Genomic DNA, 14,127 nt, shown 5'->3' with positions numbered 1-14,127 from the left:
CAAATGAGCAGAAACATAGCACTCCAGCCAAGAGTCTAAAGGGACAAGAAAGTGAATGTAGGCAGCAACCTAATCACCTGGAGAAAAGATTCAGGATAAAAATCTTTGCTTCCTTCACAGGAAACTCGTTTTTTAATAATAACAATAATTGTAGATTATCACAGTTGAAGCTGGTTATGCAACTGGCAAACATATTCACATGTTAAGACTCAGTTCACATGTAGGCAAAAAAATAGAGTTGGTTTAGTGAATCCACTTATTTGACAAGTATACAGATTTCAGTGTTTTGTATGCATCTCCTAGCAGCAAAGAGAATAAACTAATGTCCTTCAACTTTGTCGTGGTTTAAGCCCAGCCAGCAACCCAGAACCATGCAGCTGCTTGCTCACTCCCCGCCTTCTTCCTCCCCAGGTTCCTGGAGGGATGGGGAGGAGAATCAAAAGAATGTAACTCCCACAGGTTGAGATAAGAACAGTCCAGTAACAAAGGTATAACACAAATCACTACTGCTACCACCAATAATAATAATAATAAGGGAAATAGCAAGGGAAGAGAATAAAACTGCTCACCACCTGCCGACTGACACCCAGCCCGACCTGAGCAGCGATCTAGCCCTTCCGGGTAACTGCCCCCAGTTTATATAGTGGGCATGATGGGCTGTGGTATGGAATACCTCTTTGTTCAGTTTGGGTCAGGTGTCCTGTCTGTGCTTCCTCCCGGCTTCCCCTCCTCCCTGGCAGAGCATGAGACTCACAAAGTCCTTGGTCAGAGTAAACATTACTGAGCAGCAGCTAAAAACATCGGTGTTATCAGCTCTGTTCCCAGGCTGAAAGTCAAAAACACAGCACTGCACCAGCTACTAAGAAGGAGAAAAATGACTGCTACTACTGAACCCAGGACAACCTTATCTACTTTAAATAAGAACAGGACTACTCTGGCTTATATGATATATCTGTCTGAAGATATATCTTGGGTTTCAGGCAAAACCCAAGCTAGTTAGAGAACTACCTTCAAAGGGAAAGCAGAAAATCAGGAGTGACGGCAACATGCACAGTGTACCATCAACCAACACTTCACATCCAGTTTCTCTTCTGCTTCTCTGCCCTCCTTTTCTTCAGCAGAAGATAATCATTGCCTGTTTCTAGCTGGTACAGTCAAGTCTGTGCCAAATGAAAGCTATCTAATTATATTTGTTGGCATGCAAATACAGCCTCCTATTGCTTAAGTAGGTTTTAAAAATACAGTCATGCTAGTAATTAATATATGCTATGAAGTGAGATAAAAGCCATATGACAGAGAAGCTTGTGCTTATTACATGTCATATGCATTACTGGCACACAAATCTGAATCCTGACCTCCACAGCCAGGTTTCTAAATGGCTTGTGAAAGTAAGCAATCAGCTACTGAGTCCACTTTCACCACAAGGAAAGACAGTTAAATTAAGCTGAAATACATGAGCAGTGGGCTAAGCATGTGCACACAGTCAGTGACTGGTATTCAGCTGACATGCAGCTATTATTTAGTAACTTGCTTGTGTCTTTGAAGACCTCTCTGGAAATACATGACGAACTTAGATTTGGGGTCAAAGCCCCTTTAACAAAAGTATCTACTTGGATGGGAAGAAGCTTCTTTTGAGAGGCCGTCAAAGAATTGGGCAGTGATACAGCACTGTTATTGCATGAATGGCAGTAGGGTGGCATCATGGTTATGTTTTGCAGTGTGTCCCTGATCTAATGGCAAATTGGAAGACCTCACTGCAAGCTTTTTTTTTTTCATCACATAGAACTTCCCTTTCCGTACCAGGACTGGGCTTGCCCAAGCAATTAGCTTTCTATGGCATTAATTGCTGATTCTGAACTTGAGCGTGTCCTGGGTTTAGCAGTAGCAGTCAATTTTATTCCTTAGTAGCTGGTGCAGTGCTGTGTTTTGACTTTCAGCCTGGGAACAGAGCTGATAACACTGATGTTTACTCTTACCAAGGACTTTGCGAGTCTCATGTTCTCCCAGGGAGGAGGGGAGGCTGGGAGGAAGCAGGGACAGGACACCTGACCCAAGCTAGGCAAAGAGGTATTCCATACCACAGCACGTCATGCCCAGAATGTAACTGGGAGTTACCTGAAAGGGCACGCTCTTCTCGGTCGGGCTCGTTTCAGCGGGTGGTATCGTATTCTCTCCCCTTGTTATTTCCCTTACCATTATTATCATTGGTGGTAGCAGTAGTGATTTGTGTTATACCTTAGTTACTGGACTGTTCTTATCTCAACACATAGGAGTTACATTCTCTCAATTCTCCTCCCCATTCCTGCAGGGGTAGGGGAAGGAAAGAAGGGGGGGGGGGGGGGGGGTGTAGAAACTGTGTGGCTGACTGGGTTTAAACCACGACAGAGAGCAACATATTTGTACTTAGCAATTGCTAAAATAGAATACATCTTACAGTATTCACTCACGATAACTTACACTGCTGCCCAGAGCAACAACAGCTTGATGACCTTGTCCATCAGTATCCATCATGCTAGCGCTGACATCATCTGTAGACATGGCATCCATATCTTACTTAATTACAATGCACTATATGATGTAAGCCAAATTTTTCAAGTCATCTGAAATATCACCCAGAATGAAAGCATGAGGAGCACAAAGCAAGCCTTTTGTAGAAGTGTTTTTTTCCCCAAAAGTTGTGCAAGCTACTCTCAGTGATTTTATGTGGCCCAGCAAAAGCCACCCACCTGGCTGTGAAGGAGGACTGCCCTTCAGATAGCTAACAGCCTCAGGTCAAACTGTCCATACAAGGGTTATAAATGCCTATTACACAAATACAATGAATGTTACCTTGGGATTTCAGTGTGTGTGTGTAACTTGTTTTCATACTAACTGAATAGCTATTAATATTGTTGTATCTGTAAGATGTCTTCTTTTTAGTTTAGCATTGAATTTGTTCTTAGATAAATAGAGGATATCTGTCTCTTCTGCTGTCAGCTTGATACTAAATCCACTTCCTGTGAACACAGGTATTTTATGTTTCCCGTTTCACTCGTGGTGATTCCTTTATTTTGTACTTCTGTAATGTCTTAAACTTCCTCCTAGGTACATTCTCTAACAATATCTTTGTCTGTTATCAGCTGAGACATTTTTACCATGACAAGATGCACATCCAAAGAGAAACAGGCTTTGTATTCATTAGAAAATAAGCTGAAAAAAACATATGACCCCAAAGAAAAAAAAAAAACAACACATGGAAATCTATGAAAAAAGGATAAAAGAGTTAAACTATGGATCTCCATTTTCTTCTCAATAAACCTGCTCAACTAAATCTCTGACTCTGCCAAATCATCTTACTTGATCAAGACATCAGACAGTTGTGCATTGAGAGTGGGAAACATATTTCTGTCTCTCCCATACCATATCACATGATTAAAATCAAATGATCATTCAGGGACTCCACATTTTTAGTCTATTTTCCTCAATAGGTGCTCTTAATGCTATTGCCGTACCTTCGCCAATATTGTATTTGCAACATTCAGGAGAGACTGGTCCCCAGTCTGATGTGTCTTTCTCTCCTCTCTTGCAAATCAACATGGCTCATCAATCCTGTCAGCTGGCTTTTCCACAGTGTGCTGTTATAAACTTCCAGCATCTTCTTCCCCAAAACATCCCAAAAATTCAAATAAAACTTCCTGGGAAGCCCATCACTCTGCCAGTCCTTGCCAGCTCCAAGACATGTTAGAGGCTCCAATGGTGCAGGCCAGATTGCAATTTCCTCAGTCACGCAGAGTAACATCCTCCATCATGAGTAATTCCCACTGAGCGCAACGGGGCTATTCATGATATTTGGTATTATTGTGATATATATCATATTCAGGAGGAGCAATGGTGTTGCAGTTTGGCCCCTTCCCCAGCTTTGGCTCCATGATAAACCCAATGGCAGAAGCTCTGCATGTTTTACTGGACTCGGGAGAAGGACTTGAGTGTCTGTGGGAATACTCACTTGTACCAAGTATTTCACTAACAAAAACTTTTCTAAAATTTAGCATTATTTGTTACCAAGCATTAACAATGGAAACCCAGTGCTATTTTAATAACTCCTCAGTTTTCCCTTTCCTTTCTTCAAACTACTCACATTTTTACTGTAATTCCGATTGCCTTTTCCCACTGTGAAAATTAATGGCAAAATTTTGTTGACTTTGGTAGTACCAGATAAAGTTTTTCAAGTACTAGCTCATTTGTAAAAAGAGAACTGGGTTTGTGTCAGCTCTGACTCGTCCCTACTGTTTAACAGTTTTAAAAACGTTTAACTTCTATTAGTCATTAACTTTATTTTTACTGCTGTCTTCTCCTTTCATTCCCACTTGTGTCAAGAGTCTCTGTTGATTTTTAGGAGCATAGATGATGTGCTATCTTCTTTAGAGGCCAGAGTATGTCCCTCGGAGGAGATGCTCACGAAAGAAACAAGTTAAGGAAACCTAACAAGCAAAAAGGACTTTGAAAGGTTAGAAATCATTAGGGCTTGTCAAAAGTGAGCAAATTAAAGGAAATTACATGTAAATGGAGCCCATTTAGGGGAATCATGAAGAGCACTTGGGAAAAGGGCTGCTAGCCTTGTCTGTGTTTGCAGGCAGGAGGAAGAGTGGAAAGCTGGGTGTTGCTCATTGGGACATCCCCATCCCAGAGTTTTGGTGGACCGAGAATAAGTTCTGCAGCAGAGTGTTTCCCAGTGCCCTCTTTTAAACAGACTTTCTTCTGAACATCAAAGACATTTTCATAATGAACTTTGCTCTGCTAAGATCGGCTCCTGGTCTTTAGTTTTCTCTTCAGTAAGCAGTCACTTTTCAAAACTTATGGTATTTTTCACCAGGACATCCCCATTCCCTGCCCCAACTGCCCCACCACAGTTCACTGAAGAATCATTAACACAACATCATAATTCCTGGGCCACCCCTGATTTTTCCCCTTTATTTCTTCAGATTCAGTCACTCATGTCAAGGTATGTCCCATTAGTGGAGCATTATGTGAAGGACACTGTCATCTCTATCCATGCTGCTCCATCTCTGTAGTTAGAGAGACCTTCCCTCTCCAGACCTGCCAGTGCAGCTCCTTTCATGATCACCAAGTTCATATATGCAAACATGAATGACAATTAGAAAAGGCAGCTTGTCTCAGTGGGAGGGAGCAAAGCCACATGGAGGAAGAGCCATGGGTCCCTGGCTGCCAGGCAGCTAGGAAGTGGATCCAGCATGGAATGGGGGTGCCATATTCTCGTTCTTCATCCCGGGGCAAAGCCGAGGTGCCATCCACCCTTTCCCTGAGACATTTTTGTGCACTGTGGGGAAAAGTAGTCTCCCAGGGTGGTTCTTAGCCTTCAAGGAGTAAATACATATTATCAGCTAATGGATGATCTAATCTCCAATGATCTAGTTCAACATGGAAAGGCCATTCACAGGTGAAGCCTGGAGTGCATATATCCACGGTGAATTTTGGCTCCAGTGGAGTATGATAAATCAGTTTGTATTTTTGAAGCAGAGCTGCAAGACTGTAATAATACTTCCATTTTAAGTGGTCACCACAGCACCAACTAAATATTTTATCAGTGTTTTACAAACCAGACTCCATATCAGTACATGTATTAACAGTGTTAGCAGTATTAATTTTTCATATGCTTTTAAAGTGTAATTAATAAACCCCTGCTTCTTCCCAGACCACAGTGGGTGTAGTTCCATGCTTTAGAACAAGTTTCTCACAGAGGACAGGAGGAGACCAGCTGCTCAGGGTAATCTCCACTTCCAGAGCTTGCACCGTAGCTAATGAAGAGCAGCAAAATGAACTCCTGGCTGGGCACCGCTGGGCTATAAATTTGGTGCACAGGTTAAGTTGATCTATCTGACTTGAGGAAAGAGGGGCTTGTGTGAGCATATGTCTGTATAAGAGGGTCCAGGTCTCTGTGCTGCAAAGTAATTAGAGATGCTGTGGTGCCAGTAGATGAAAGAGTTGCAGCTTTTTCTTGCCTATATGGACCCTTGACCCCTGCTAGCCCATGTCCCAACATTTGGCTGACAGCAGAGTGAAGGTCAGGTGCAAGTTTGTAGATTGGTCCATGTGGTCATTGTCCTAAGTAAAATCCCAACCCAGAAGAGGCTGCTGTGCTAAACACGTTTGCAAATGTTGCTAGTGGTACAGCTATGTTTCACTCCTCGAGTGCTCAGCATCTGCTGGAGCACCAGGTGGCCCATAAGCCCACACCGGGTGGCCAATGAAGCAGATGCTGTGTGGAAAATGGGAAAGATAACCCAGAACATTTTTAAAAATGCTTAAGCAACTTTTCCTATATTGAGACTTTCCTGCACTTTATTTGTCAAAAAAAAAAAAGAGCGACAGAAAAAAAAATAAGAAGACAAAAAAAATTTGAGAATGCAGTTATAACCAGGGCATCAAACCAAACACAAAACCAGATGGAATGAAGATTGGCTCAGACCATTGTTTTTAATCTCAAAGTAAAACTGAACCATTAGCTTGAACTTTTTCTTGACACAGGATTGGAGTGGAACCAGGACACAGATGACACTAAATCTGGCCTGAATAAAAAATGAAGCAATTCAGCTTCCAACATTCACAGGGAGGTTTTCAGAACCACCTAAGCAAGCGACATGAGTGAAATCTACTGTTTTTCCAAAGAATGTGAGTCACAGATCCTAAAAATGATTCGGTACTTTGCTAAATTGGATGACAAAATCCTATTAATCTAAAAAATGCCAATAACAGAGAGATGTGTAAGGACACCTGAACATCTGAACCTGGATGATTGGAGTTCTTTGAAGAAGGTTTTGCTTATATATGTGTGTATTTGTTCTGCTTGTCCTCAGCATAAGCGGTCAAATGTCTTTGCTCTTCTCTAACATTTATTTCCTTTTGTCAGAAAATTAATGTTTTGACTGACAACTGAAAAAATGGTTATTGTAGCAATTGTCAGCTTTAGATTATTATTTTTTTAGTCAAAAGTTGCTAATAGCTGTTTTTCATGCAAAATTAAATTCTTTTTTTTGATCCAGTCTGCTCTTCTAAACCAATGATTTCCTAGAGAGCATTTGCAATACCCTACAGCTCCCTGTCCCTCTGTTTGTTCACCTATAAAACCACGATAATAACAATATTTACCTCCCTCACTCAAGTTTTCTGAAGCTTCATTAAGAAACATTTTCAAAGCACTTTGAAATTCTTAAATGCAGTCTTGTCCAGACAGTATAAAATTCAATTACACTAGAAACTAAAAAGCCATGATTTAATCCTTAGCATCTGAGTAAAACACAAATCTAAAAAAATACATATTATAACTGGAGACCAAAAACAAAACACACAATACAAGAGGTGGATCTCCGAGCACAGTTAATATGATAACTGCTTTCATATAATTTACTTCAAATAAATTAGTTATGGCTTGTCAAACCAAATCTACAACTAACCCTGTGGATAACAATGGAGAAATGAGCTGCAAACATGCCTGATTATGAACTGAGTGGCTTTTCTCAGCCAGAGGACTTGAGCCCAGCAAAATACAGCACCTTGCGGCAGATGATGGGGGGTTAGGGAGCAGGAACAGAAATTTGTATCTAGGCAACATCAGGAAGCCTATATTTGGGAAAAAAAATGTTCTTTGTTTCTTTCATGAAAAAGTGTGTTAGTAAGGACATAATTGGCTGAGAGATGCTAAAAACCTTCTCACCCCAATGTAAAATGTGACTTCTGGATGATTATCAAACTGTAACAGGCAAGAAGATGACAAAATGTACCTGTGCCAAAGCATTACCAAATAGGCTACTGCCCACTCAAAGTTTGCAGTTCACTGCCTTTCCTTTGTGTTTCTTTCCACAGCTCTCAGGAAAATACTTGACTGTAACACATAAACCATTCAATCTCAAGATTTATGCCACACTCCTATCGCTAGCATGAGTCAGTGGGCGCAGGGCCCTGGTTCAATAATTTACTATGAATCTGGCTTTTGATCTTCTAACAGTAATCAAACCTGCCCTGGCTGTGTGACACAGCAGTACTCATCTCGTATCACCTCATCCTTCAAAGCATTTGAGGGTTAACACTGCAATAGGGTCTAGGAAGGACCAGGTGACCCAAACCCAGTATAAAAGAAAAAAGCCTGTCAAACCTCCAAATTGTGCATTTTGGTCAATTCAACAGAAATGGGATCACTTGCCCTGCCTGCTCCTGATGAAATATTGGTAGGGAGCTGATGTCTGAGCTCACGTACCGGGTGTTAACAGTCCTAGAAGTCTGGTCCCAGGTAAGGGGCCACTCAATGCAACAAACTTCCTAGCTATCTACCATCCATATGGGTAGAGCTGCTGAACTTAACAGTACTGTGTGGTTTGCTGTGCAGTCTAGGTCCTGATCCAGTAAATACTTACACATATGAAGGGGGCTGCTTCTGTTACTCAAGTGTGTAGAACTTTGCATGACTGAAGGATGAACTCCTCACAGCTTGTCTTTCTGTTTTCTAAAGGGATAGAAAGAGCAGAAGATGCAGCTTTCCACATACCAAAGACATAGCTTTGATTTAAGAATGATATAGACAGAGGTACGCCAACATGCTAGATGGACTTAACAGCACATCTTGGATATATACACAACCGCTCATTGGGTGATGGAGTGGAGTACAATTCAGCCTCAGCAAATTTCAATTGGTGTTATGCATCAGATGACAAGCATTTCAGCCCTGAAATAAGTTCAAATCAAATAAAACTAAACCTTTTCCTTCCTTAATACTCTTACTATTTCTCTGATTTTTCAGAGCTCGTTGATATTTCTTCAGTCTACAAAGTGAAGAGCAGAAAGCTTTTCAAATGTGGTGCTGATTCCCAAGGGAGTTGGGTTGTTTCTCCTTTCAATCATTTTTACTGAGCCCCATCCAGCACAGAGGAAGGGGAGAGTCACGTATAGAGTACAGGCTAAAGCCCTGCAAAAGGGCTGAAGGCAAAGTCATCCTGTGTTATGTGGTAGGGTTAGCCCTTCAGTGAAGATTTTATTTCTATGCCTTGAAAGAGTGCCTTATGTTAGTAGCTGGTCTTGCTCTTGTACTCCAGACATTTGTTTCTGAGGACTGTTAGATACCAGGTGGGGTTTCGTGAAAAGGAGTAAAGTGATTGTTTCCTGGAGTTCTATCTTTTAAAGTACATAAATACCCATAAAGCTCAGAATTTCTGATGGAGTCTTAACCCTTCCTTAATCAAAATGCTTATTGCAATATTTCAGCTTACAGCAAGTGAAACCTTCCTGTGAGCATGTGGTATTTGTGCTTTTTTGGGTTATTCTTCTATTTCTATCAGATTATTTATATGACAGAAGCCTGCACAACTGCTTTTATTTAACCTTGAAACAGGAAGACTCAAGGGCATATTTATGATCATACCTACACACAGACAAAACTATTGAGTTCCTCTTTTTTAGACAGCAAAATACAGTAACAAAATTTTTTCTCCACAGTAGCCAGATAGAGATTCGGCAGACAACTCTTCCTCCCAGCCATAACATCACACGATTGTCTAAATGCATTACGGCTTGTTTTAGTGGTTTTTTTTTGGCAAATCCCTACAGACCACACAACAAAGCCAAAGATATCAGGCATGAAGCTGATTATGAGTTCTTAATTTAAGAACAATTATTAGCCAACTTAAAAAAAATCGTAGTGGAACTAGAATTGCATCTTTCTGATTTTCCATCCATTTCAATGCTAAGCTTGTCTTGTCTTTTACCAGTGGGAGGTGATAATAAAGCTTCAGTTAATGTATTTTCATAAGAAGCGGTCCCAATTATTTGCCCAGATAGGCAATTCATAAGGCATAAATTCACTGTTTCTATCCAAAACAGAGATGGCTATCATGAGCACTGCAAGGTACAATTTTTTTGAGAAGCCCTTCCTTCTAGAGACTTTCCTGTCAAGTTTGAGAAGGAAAGGCATGGGTACCACAACTCCTACGTGACTTCCTTGAAATGTCTCTTAGAGAAAGTGTTTAGAGACGTACTGTCCTAGAAGCAGCCTACTCAGATGGAAGAGTTTTTCCTTTATTTAGAATCATGGAATCATAGAATAGTTGGGGTTGGAAAGGACCTTAAGATCATCACGTTCCACCCCCCCTGCCATGGGCAGGGACACCTCACACTAAACCATGTCACCCAAGGCTTCGTCCAACCTGGCCTTGAACACTGCCAGGGATGGAGCATTCACAACTTCCTTGGGCAACCCATTCCACTGCCTCACCACCCTTACAGTAAAGAATTTCTTCCTTATACCCAATCTAAACTTCCCCTGTTTAAGTTTTAACTCATTACCCCTTGTCCTATCACTATAGTCCCTAATGAATAGTCCATACCCAGGATCCTTACAGGCCCCCTTCAGATACTGGAAGGCTGCTATGAGGTTCTCCACGCAGCCTTCTCTTCTCCAGGCTGAACAGCCCCAACTTTCTCAGCCTGTCTTCATATGGGAGGTGCTCCAGCCTTCTGATCACCCCCTGGCCCTCCTCTGAGTTGCTCCAAGAGTTCCATGTGCCTTTTTTATGTTGAGGACACCAGAACTGTACACAATACTCCAACTGAGGTCTCATGAGAGAAGTGAGGTCTCACGAGATTTTACCATGGTTTATGGAGTAGGTGCTCTGTCAGGACTCTTAGGACACAACCAGGTGACCCCTGATGCCCAAGAGACAGGACTGCGGTCACTCCGTTCATTCCTCAGCTGAGCTGCACACAACAGGCAGAGGGTGAGCAGCCTTGCCCAGCCTCTCTCCTCCCTAAATAGACACCTGTGGCTGAAGAACTGTGGATAGTCAAGAAAGAGTGGGTTTTTCTTCACAGGAAATGTTGGCAAGAATGAAAGCAAGTGCTTCCTCAACTTTTTCCATGGAAAACTTCAACTTCTTGCAAACCAAAGCCTGAATACTCACATTTAAAAAAACAGAGGCATCTACAATCAGCTCCACTGTGAACTGCAATAAACGAGTGGATAATCTGCATAAGGTCAAAATATTAGCCACAGCAAACTAAATGACACAGTGGCAGTATTTAGGAGGAAGAGAAAGGCCAGATAGCTCATTGCTGTGATGTCTGAAATTTCCTCAGTCAGAACCAAAGCAAGCAGCTGAGCCCAAGCAATGCAAAGACACAACCATAACGCTTGCAGGGGCAAGCTGCCACACACAGACCTCATTTAAAAGCCTTTGTTCTCCAGGCACAGTTAATCTAAATACAGCATTCTTTTGGTTACTTACAGTATGACTCAACTGAGTTTCGGAATGGCTTCGAGGGAGCATCATGGCAAGTATAGTTCAGGTGTTCCCATATTGCTGTTTTTCTCTGTGGGAGAGACTCCATGCCCCACCATGCAACATGGCGAGAGAATCCCATGGCACCTATCAGTAAGTAGGTCAATAAGAAAAACATCTCTATTTTCCCCTCTGTAAAGCTTGTTCTACCAAGTACATTGTATAGCGCTAAACTGAATTCTAAACTCAATCTCCTACAGAAAATTAGTGGATGGTAGTTTTATTTCTATTTTTTTAGCCAATCCAGAGTGAGAAGAGTATTTTTCCCCTAAAGACCTCATTTTCTGGGGCAAGCTCACCAGAAAGTAGCAATGATTAAACATTTGCAGTGTGATTAGCAAGTACACAGATGCAATAAAATACATGTGAAGCGTTTCCATGGTCTGTTAGGGACCTAGATAAAAAAAGAAGGAAAGATGTGCATAGTTATTCATACGACTCCATCCCTGGCTCTCACAACAATAACCAGTTCTGTTCTCCAGAGCCTGCCCCCAATTTTGCAGCCACTTTTGAGTTTCAACCTTGAACCTTTAATCTTTTTACAAGGCAGTGAGGAAATTCAGTCCTTCCCAGACAAATGCTGGAAGAGCAAGACGCACTGCTGCTTTTTGGATGCAGTTATATTTTAATTTTTGCCTAACAAACTGACTCTCGCCTCATAGGTCATCTTCTCACTTTCAGATATCCCTGGTTTCTCCTAGGTGATCTGTATGTAAAAACAGATGAGCCTACAAATCAATATTCCTTTTTCTGTTAAATTTTGGCATGTAGCTGTGCTAACAGTTTCCTTTTGTCACAGGTCCCACCCCCACTTCAACAAAAGTTTTGTCCTTGTAAAAGCAGTAGGCATAAATGAGATCCTGCATTTTCTATTTGTGAATTTAGTCTATAATACTGTGAGATTACTTGCTAGGAGATAAAGATTTGAAGATATATAAAGCCTTTAATGTTAGGTTTGGATATTTTTGTCACACAGACAAACAGATGCGATCAAACTTAACACTCGCTAAATATGTATCTTGCCTTGAATAGTTATTAAAGTCTAAAATGAAATGAAATCCTGCCAATATAAAATAAAAGTGGAATCTGGAAGCTGTAGTTTTTCTTCTCGTTCAGTAGTGAAATGGTTAAGGATTTTTTCTGAAGAACTTTAGAGGCACAATGGAGAAGCACAGAAGCATAAATCTGAAGGTTAAATTTGTACTGGCTTTGCTCCTCCTTCCCATAGGAGCACAGATGGTAAAAACCTTAAAGCTACCCTTGCTATTATCATGGAATAAATGAATTATCAGGTTTCTCCCTCACAATGCTAACTATGGAAAGCACCTTCCTACTCACATCATGATCAAGATCATTTAAATGAAGAACTGCTGCTTGTTTGATCTGGCAAAAAAAAAAAAAATATATATATATATATAAAAGAGGAAAAGTAAAATAAAAGAGAGATCTCTCAAAGACCTGGACCACCCTTTGGACTTGGAGCAATTGCTTCCACACAGTTGCCTAAAGCTGCAAAGCCAGCTAAGCCCACTGGATTTCTAAAATGATGCAAGGTGCTCTTTCCTGAGCTTCTGCATCAAAGAGACACTGTTTGTTTGTTGTGGTGGCTGCAAAAGATGCAGACACCTGAGAAGTGGCACTCCTAGAGGGAAGGCAAAGAAAAAAAGAAATGAGCCTTGCATGTAGCTTCCTGGGAAGAGAGACAGGCAGCGTGAGGGATAATGAAAACAAGGCAATGCAAAGCAGTAAGAAACGTACTGGAGGGAAATATTATCTCTGCTGTTATAATTATCTGTTGGAAAAGATGAACCCCACTCTGCTTGTGCTTCTGCAAGCCTTCATGCACAACTTAAGACCACTTTAAGACCTTGATAGGCTTCAGGGAAGCACCTCTCTTCACAGTGTACATAAGCAATTAAAGTAGATGAAACTGGGATTTGAGCTGATGTTCCGATGTTAAAATACGGATGAAACACGATCAGGATTTAAAACTCTATGCCAATATTTTTGCTCAGATTCAGTGAGAAAAAGCAGCAGGCTGTGAGAACCCAGTGACACAGCTCTTAACTAAATAACATTACCAGTTGGACCCCCAAGGTTAAAGTGAGCACTAGGTCTTGCGTACACTACCTACAGTTACTTAGTGGTTGTTACCATCTGTTCTCAAGCCTCTCTACAGCTGGAGTTTCGCTGTTGTTTTTTCTGCTCTGGATATCTAGGGGTTGTATTTTCAAGCTATTTTCCACCAAAAAAAAAAAAAAAAAAAAAGAAGCGATGTGACCAGACAGCTAACCCCATCTGAAACTCTCAGTAATCACCGTCTTCCAAGAGCTGCATCTCCGTGAGCGACTTGAAGAATCCCATCTAAGCAGCAGGAGGTGGCAGCTAGGAAAACCTGCATATACGTTTACATCTATATGTTCTGTGAAGGTGACTGTTCTCAGTGAACACTGACTTATTAATAGTGACAAAGAGTAACAGTTTGCTTCTCTTCAACTGGTATTACTGTGCGTGCCTGCAGATTATTGCTGCTGTACGGTGAGCGTGTGGGTAGGGCTGTACTCTGCTTTCTGAGCAGAGCTATGGCCTGATGTGTCCTAATGTATGAAATTAATGGGGCTGTGTTATGCAGGTAATTTATAGCTTGAGGTTTCAAGGAGATAGGTATGAGCTTGAAGAAACGCATTTTTATTTTAAAAGGGGGGATAATCTAGACAAATATTTGTTTTTCTTCAGTCAAATCATATATAAGGTCCTTTTTCCCTTTAATTGCCATGGTATATAATTTGGAAAATATAAGTCATTC

The sequence above is a fragment of the Pezoporus wallicus genome, unplaced genomic scaffold (assembly GCF_028554395.1).
Source record: "Pezoporus wallicus isolate ANWC-B61680 ecotype Strahan unplaced genomic scaffold, APGP_CSIRO_Pwel_v1 scaffold_3294, whole genome shotgun sequence".
In the NCBI taxonomy this organism is placed as follows: domain Eukaryota; kingdom Metazoa; phylum Chordata; class Aves; order Psittaciformes; family Psittacidae; genus Pezoporus; species Pezoporus wallicus.
The sequence above is the reverse complement of the archived record's forward strand: the minus strand, read 5'-3'. Positions refer to the sequence as shown.